The sequence below is a fragment of the Delphinus delphis genome, chromosome 10 (genome assembly GCF_949987515.2).
Source record: "Delphinus delphis chromosome 10, mDelDel1.2, whole genome shotgun sequence".
Classification (NCBI taxonomy): Eukaryota; Metazoa; Chordata; class Mammalia; order Artiodactyla; family Delphinidae; genus Delphinus; species Delphinus delphis.
Window position 1 is genome coordinate 37583078 of NC_082692.2, and position 8411 is coordinate 37591488.

Consider the following 8411-nt stretch of genomic DNA (forward strand, 5'->3'; position numbering starts at 1 on the left):
GGTGGCGCAGTGGCTAAGAATCTGCCTGCCAATGCAGGGGACACGCATTTTATCCTTGGTCCAACTAGAGAAAGCCCATGCACAGCAATGAAGACCCAACGCAGCCAAAAATAAATAAATAATTAAATAAATAAAATAAAAAATTACCAAAAAAAATAACGGATAAACAACAAGGTCCTAATGTATAGCACAGGGAACTATATTCAATACCTTGTGACAAACCATAATGGATGGAACAGAATATTGAAAAAGAATGTCTATATGTGTGTAACTCAGTCACTTTTCTGTACCACAGAGATTGACACAACATTGTAAATCAACTTTACTTCAATTAAAAAAAAAAAAATTCCACTTCCACTCCCAGACAGAGGCCTCCAAACAGAGTTGACCAAGGGACTTCCCTCGTGGTCCAAGAGTCCGCCTTCCAATGCAGGGGACGCGGGTTCGATCCCTGGTCCAGGAACTAAGATCTCACATGCAGCAGAGCAACTAAGCCCACACGCCCTGGAGCCTGCGCACCACAACTAGAGAGAAGCCCACACAACGAAGAGCCCGCGGGCCGCAGCTAAGACCCGATGCAACCAAATAAATACCTGAATATTGAAAACAAAACAAAAAAACCAGAGTGGCCCAGCTCTCAAAAGCGAATGGGCCCAGAGTGGCTCACTTCCCGCAAGGGAAGCAGCGCAAATGGGGTGGAGAGAATTCCCAGCCTGTGCAAGCTGGAGCGACTTACCCCCAAGTGACACTGAATGTGGACCACAGCTCTCTGGAACTGTTCCAAACAGCCTCGAGCGGGGAATGGGGGAAAGGTTCACTGCTGCCTCAAGGCCTGGGCCCCGGCCAGTGGGCGGCTGTGGCGAGGGCCCTGGAGCTCTGGAGAACACATCCCCCAGCCTGTCCCCGGCCTCGCAGCTCACCCATCAGCCAGGGGCCTGGAAGGCCCCGCGTAGAACGCCGCCATTCACCTCTCACCGCGCTCTCCGCCTCGAGGACCACCTTGAGGCTGACAGTCAGCGAAGCCGGACCTCTAACTGCCGCGATAACGGTCACGTGATAACGGTCTTGCGCTAATGGATCGCATGCGCGCACGCCCCAAGGACTGCGCATGCACCCTGCCCCTAGTACAAAAACGCTTCCTGGAGTTTCTGAGAACTTTAACAATATCAACTTGGAGAAATCTAACAATGTCAACTACTTCTCAAGTGTTTTTTACCCAGTAACTACGTGTGCCCAGTACTCGGCTTAATTCCCCCGGCAAGTCGAGGAATAGAAGATGTATTGGGCCTCACCCAGGACCTTGGGCTCCAATTGGGGAAATGGAGCACTCATATTAAAAGTTTGTTTTCTTTCCGTCAGTGATTGGGAGCTTGAATCAGGAGACACTCAGCCAGCAGGGGGATGAGGGCAGGGACAAGACTCCTAATTTGGAGGAAGACAAATCTGAGTACAAATTGGGGCTCTTCCCCTCACTGAGTTCCATGAAACTGTGGGTGAGTCAGTTTCTGTCACTGGGGCTCAATTTCCCAGGCTGTAAACAAGGAATAGCAACGTCTACCACAGTAAGTCATGGTGGGAATGAAAGAAGATAACATGTATAAAGTGCCTAGCTTGGTCAGTATTACAAATCCCTCCAAAGTGAGGAAATCAACAGGTTCCCCCTCCCTTTTATTCATTTATTTATTTGACTGCACCACGCGGCTTGCAGGATCTCAGTTCCCCGACCAGGGAATGAATCCAGCCCCAAAGCGGTAAGTCCTAACCCCTGGACTGCCGGGGAATTCCTCCCTCCCTTTTAAAATGTTATTTTTAAATTTTTTTTAATTTAAATTTTTATAACTAAGAACACAAGCAGAATTATACATAAAAAAATAGTGATTTTGATAACAATAACAACAACAAAAAAAGACAAGTTAAACAACAAAAAGATTTTCCTTTCTTACAGGTGGACATTGAAGTGGACCTAATTCGTTTTTCTTTTTAAAAGCCTCCAAAGACAAAAGCAGCTTAAAATCTAATTAAAATGAATAAAAAATGTTTACTAAATTACTGGTCTCCGGCACCATTTTCTGTTGTTTTGATGCAGGTTCTTCTTTGTCTGTTTCTTCTCTTGCTCTTTTTTTTTTTTTTTTTTTGCGGTACGTGGGCCTCTCACTGTTGTGGCCTCTCCCGTTGTGGAGCACAGGCTCCGGACGCGCAGGCTCAGCGGCCATGGCTCAAGGGCCCAGCCGCTCCGCGGCATGTGGGATCTTCCCGAACCAGGGCACGAACCCGTGTCCTCTGCATCGGCAGGCGGACTCTCAACCACTGCGCCACCAGGGAAGCCCTCTCTTGCTCTTTTTACTGGTCTAGATGCACCATTTTCATCGTGTTCATCATCACTGTCAAATTTAGTTTTCTTGCCCTGAAACTACTTTTCCTTTAGCAGGCGCAATCTGGGCAGCTTTATTTCCCTTTCCTTTTCCTTTAAATCTGAGACCTTTTGACTTCCATTTGTTTAGGGATTCTTGTTGATCTTCTATTATTTTTTTCAATGCTTCTTTTTCCACATCTCCTTCTAGTACTTCTCAGGTGACCCCTTTGTTCCTTAATTGTAGGTTACCATTATTTGTGTCTTTTGCTTTATCCCGTGCTTCCTTAGCTTTTTCTTTAAACAGAATTATCCCCTCTTTGGCTCCTCTGACAAAGTCTATCCATTTTATTTCACCATGATTTGAGAAAAGGATATGCAAATCTTCTCTACACGTCTGATCATCTAAGTCCCCCCGAGACTTGCAGTAAGCAGCCAATCTTTTCTTCTAGAGATTTCATTTCAGCATTTTCTGCTAACTTTTGTTTTTCTTCTTGCTCTTGTTTAGCTCGTAATTTAGCTTCGATTTTATTTTGCTTTCTTTCTTCATTTTTTTTTGCAAAGTAATCTTCCTTGAAAAGTATTAGCAGGTCTGTGTCTTTGTACTTCTGGCCAGGGGTCTCGACAAACTTCTTAGCAGATTCAATGGTATCAAATACAGCAAATATTGATCCCTTAAATGCTTTGTGCAATGTTCTTCTCATCTGAATATTTAGTACCTGACCTTTATCTTACAACCATTATTTTATGTCATCAAAGGTTGCATCAATTGGGAAGCCTTTAAAATAAACAGACCTGTTTTTTACATCATTTTTATACTCATCAGTCACTTCAGGGAGGGGTTTGCTTGGAGATCTTCTAATTTTAGTTTTATCTTCACTTTTTTCCATAAGTTCCACCTTTGATTTGCTCAACGCTTCTACTATTACATTAAAGTCTGTTGTTAGACGGTTTAACCTATTAAATTTTATCATTATCTCCAAAGATACCCAGACTTCATCCAGTTTGATCTATTCCTTTAAAAATTTGTCACGTGACGAATTGAAGTCACCAAAATAATACTCGATTTGATGACAGATTTTGGCCTCCAGGGCAGCCATTTTTTCATTATCACCATTTTCTGCCATCCTGGCTATCTTTAAGTTCCCGGTCCCACAGAGGCACGCCACAGGGTCACTAACAGCGACAGCAACGTCTCCAATCCCTAGCCTAAAATGTTATTTTAATTATGGTAAAAAAACACATAAAATTTACCATCTTAATCATTTTAAATCATATAGTTCAGTAGTGATAAGTATATCCACATGTTGTGCAATCTCTAGAACATTTTAATCTTGCAAAATTGAAACTATACCCATTAAACAAAAATTCCCCATTTTCTTCTCCCCCTTGTGCCTGGTAACCACCATTCTACTTTCTGTTTCTATGAACTTGACCACTTTAAATACCTCCCATAAGTAGAATTATGCACTTTTTGTCCTTTCGTGTCTGGCTTATTTTACTTTGCAAAATGTACTCAAGGGTCATCCATGTGGTAGCGTGTGACAGGAGTTCCTTCTTTTTTAAAGTTGAGTAATATTCCATGGTATGAATATACCACATTTTGTTTATCCATTTTTCTTCAGTGGACATTGGATTGCTTCCACCTCTTTGTGGAATTGTGGATAACACTGCAATGAACAAAGGTGCTCAGATATCTCTTTGAGACCCTGCATTCAGTTCTTTTGGATGTGTCTACATCCAGAAGTAGGACTGCTGGATCACATGGCTAGTTCTATTTTATTTTTTGAGGAAGCTCCATACTGTTTTGCATAGCAGATGCATCATTTCAAAATCCCACTGATGGTGCACACTGTTTCCAATTTCTCCACATCCTTGTCAACACCTGTTATCTTCTTTTTTTGTTTTTTTAAGTAGCCATCTTAATGTGTGAAGTAAACAGGATCTCTTTTTGCAGAACTATTATCATTTCTTCTCACCACTCCAGAAATGCTGCAAATGAGTCCGATTGCAGGATTGACCCAGCATTTGGTCAAAGGAGTGTGTTTTGTCAGTGATCCTTGGAGAATCAAGCCAAGTTGGACAGGGATGCCAGGGCTTTCAACCTGCTGAGAGCTGTCCACTGTGGCCTGCAAATGGGGAGGCGCACACACGAGCTGCTAAGGTTGGCCAAGTCTGTTACTATATTTGCTTTGGCTCCAAAGATCCCACAAAGGAAACAAGGGACCTGCTGCGGGGGGGCGGGGGGGGCGGGGGGGGCATATTCCCCCCCGCCCCCCACCCCATGCAGCCCTTCTCATCGTTCTCAGTGACCTCTCCCCACTGTTATCTTGCTCCTGACATGTCTCCTGAGATTACCTTTGGTGAAGAAATTCTTGTTGAGAAGTTCAAAGCCAGGGCTTTGGGGCTCTGTTGAAGGACTCTGGGGGTGGGGCCTCGAGGCACTACGGAGACCAAGTAAAGAGGTGGCTTGCATGGGGTGCAGCACAGCTGGTAGAGGTCCCTGCAGTTGGGAAGCTGCTTCAAAAACTCATGTGCTGCCCAGGAGAGAGAGATGAGCAAGAGAAAATTCCAGATATGGGGCCCTGCAGAGAGAGAATCTCAATCTATGAGGGGTGCAGCTGAGCAGGGCCAGTGGTGCTTCCCCAAAGAGACAGTGAGTGCAGTGGTTAGACCATGGCTTGTGAAGTCAGAAGAGACTGGGGTTCAAATCTGACCCGGCTCCACCACTTACTAACTGTGTGGTCTTGGGCAAGTTATGAAGCCTCTCTGAGCCTCAGCTGCATCTTTTTTTTTTTTTTTTTGTGGTACGTGGGCCTCTCACCGTTGTGGCCTCTCCCGTTGCGGAGCACAGGCTCCGGACGCGCAGGCTCAGTGGCCATGGCTCACGGGCCCAGCCGCTCCGCGGCATGTGGGACCTTCCCGGACCGGGGCACGAACCCACGTCCCCTGCATCGGCAGGCGGACTCTCAACCACTGCGCCACCAGGGAAGCCCTGCATCTTTCAAATGCGAACAAAAATGCAACCTCTGTGAGTTATTATGAGATCAGTATCAGTATTGTTTATCACAGTAGCTACAGTTTTTTGTTTGTTTGTTTTCTGTTTTTTTGGCTGCACCATAAGGCATGCGGGATCTTAGTTTTCCGATCAGGGATCGAACCCGTGCCCCCTGCATTGGGAGCACAGAGTCTTAACCACTGGACCTCCAGGGAAGTCCTAGCTACTGTTTATTAAGCACTGCTCCCCCCCCCCACCCGGTGTGCCAGGGGCTTTGTCAAGCACCTGCTAAGCATGCAGTGTGATAACAGAGGTCAAGTGTGAAGGCTCTTGGTGACTGACCTTGGTGAAAAGCCCAAACCTGCTACTTGTTAACTGTAGGACCCCAGACAAGGCTGTTAACCTCCCAGCCTGCTCGTCTTTAAAATGGGGATGATAAATGGGAATGATAATACCTGTCTCCCCAGGTATCACGCAGTGCTTTCCTTCAAGGGTTCATAACATGCCTTTGTCACTTCCATCTTCCCCGTGCAAATGGGAGGGGTGGGATGGGGTGTCCCGAGGCTTTGAAACCGTCCTGGTGTTTACCGCAGCCCAGAGAAGAGACTCAGTGGAACTCGTGATTGGAAAGATCTGCAGGAGATTGCATGTTCTGGAATGAAGATGCCATCAGACTGGGGCACTGGAAGAATGCTGGCCTGATGTCTGGGGGCCAGGAGAGAGGGCAGTTGTCCTGTTCAAAGGGTGGGTCTCCCAAGAGACCCAGTGCTGACTGCTCAGTCCCTCATTCTCCCCGGGAGAGTGTCCAGGGCACACTTGTTCTGCCTCCGTCCTTGCTGAGAGCTGGCCCCGGCTGTCGGCTACAGAGCTCCCTCCATCCACCCCCTTGCCATCCAGCATGTGCATGCTGCCTGTGCGTGGTTGGATTCCTGAGTTTTCAGCCTCACTGCCCTCCAATCCCAGGCGCAAACCGGTCCCTGTCACCAGAGACTTTTCTGTGAGGCTGACACAGCAAAGGGAGCCGAGATGGTCTCTCGTCAACACAGACAGAGCAGGAGAGAATAAGAGCTGGGGTGGGTGGGGGCCCTGGCTGAGCCTGAAGGGACTCAGGACCGGCCCCTGGGAGCGGCGCTGACCTGAGCAGCTGGGCTTAAGAGCGCCTGCCTGGGCCAGCTCTTCTCCCCCTCATCCAGGGGAAGGCTCCGAGAACCAGCCGACTAGTTCCTCCTCCTCCAGGCCTGTCACCATTTCCACACACAGCAGGGTCTGGGGGTGGAGGCTTTTTCCAGACATGTATTTAAGTAAGGAGAGAAAACAAGGCGAGTCGCCCAGGATTTGCCAAGTCAGTAGGCAGGAACACAACCCGAGAGGCCAAAAATAAGACAGCGGCGAGGGTCACCCTGCTCTCCTGAGCTGGAGACAGTTTACAACCCGTGCTGAACACTCCATAATCACACTTTTGTTTGAGGATGCCCCTTGATCCCAGGGCATCGGTCTCCTGGTTGGAAGGTAGCTGAGCCCTGATTGTGGGCAGTGAGTAATGGTGACTCAGGGAAATTCGAAAGGACACAGGGAACACCATCGAAGTCATCTGGGGACATGCCCTGGTTCCCCCTGCCGGTCAGGGAGCCAGGAGTTCTGGTCTCCATTGTAAAGGAGGAATGTCTGAAGTTTTCTCTGGAACTTCGGCAGAATTCTATGGGCTCTTTCACAGGAAGCATTACGCTATGGGTGTTTTTTTTTGGTTGGGGGGGGAAATTACTAAGATTTCTTTCACCTTTATAGCTATTTATGAATTAGCTCCTTTTCTCTTTTAGCTCCAGATTATACTCGTCTCTTTATTCTGATGAGGCATCTGTTACCTTGTATGACAAACAGCACTCCAGAAAGCAAATAATGACAGTAATAATGGCTAACATTTATTCAGCCCTTATGGCATGCCAGGTACTGGTCTCTCCATATATCTTTGTGTTTTGTCAAACCTGAGACTCCATCAGTCTTCAGATATTCCACATACGATGTATCACTAAAGAATGCTGCCAATTAACCCATGACATGCCATTGATTTTAAGACTCACTCAGATTTCAGAAATGTTAAAACAGGAATGTTAGAATCAATGAAATCCAGTAACCGATTCTCAGTTGTCATCCTTGCCTTACAGATGGGTAAACTGAAGAACAGAGAGGCTGAGTAAAGCTGCCTGAAGTCACACAGCGAATATGTGGTGGAAATGGAACTCGAACCTAGAGTCAGGTTTCAAAGCCTGGGCTTGTAACCACTGTGCTGTATTGTGTCTGAGAAGTGGTTTCTGTCTATCCATGGGGAGGACAGAGGGAAGGACGCAAAACACAAGAGGGAAAGTTGGACCCCAACCTCTGCTCCCTCTTCCTCATCGTCCCCAGGGCCAGTGTGGATGTCCCTTCTAAAAACTGCTCCCAGATCTTGCTGCTCCTCTCACTCCCAGCAGCTGGCACCCTGGTTCTGTTCTTCCTTGACACTCTCTTGCCTCTGCTTGGGTTATTGCAGTAGCCTCTTAGCTGTCACCCTCCTTCAATCCCGCCCCCCCATCTCCATGCATACTGACCCAGAGTCATCTTCTTAAAATGTGAATCTGGACTTGTTACTGTTCTGAAACCTCTGAGGGATCCAAATCCTAGCAAGCGACTCCTCATTCATTCAGCTGTTTCAGCACCTACTCTGCGTCAGGCCCAGAGAATGGAAAGGTGAGCAAACCCCCATGTGGTCCACAGCCACCATCCCACGGAGAAGTGAGACCCCTCAGGGGGCAGATATGACCCAGTGTGAAAATGCTTCAAAGGTGGGGTACGGTAGAGTGCTGAGCTGGTGGGAGAAGCACCTGCTCTGGGGACTCAGGGACCCCTTTGTGGAGGTTGAATGGAGTTCACCAGGCAAAGAACAGCAAGGATTCCCAGGCAGAGGGAACAGCATGTGCAAAGGCCCAGAGTAGAGAGAGAGGCTGGAGCAGAGTGTGGGTGTGTCCCCGCTGAGTCTAGAAGGACAGGCTTGGGGTGGCTGGGCTCTTTCCTTTTCAGCCTCTGCTC

General features: G+C 47.4%; 1 pseudogene; it reads right to left on the minus strand.

Moving 5' to 3' along the window:
• Nucleotides 1-1013: 1013 nt before the first annotated feature.
• On the minus strand, nucleotides 1014-3359 carry LOC132431893 (lupus La protein homolog; annotated as a pseudogene).
• Nucleotides 3360-8411: the final 5052 nt, after the last annotated feature.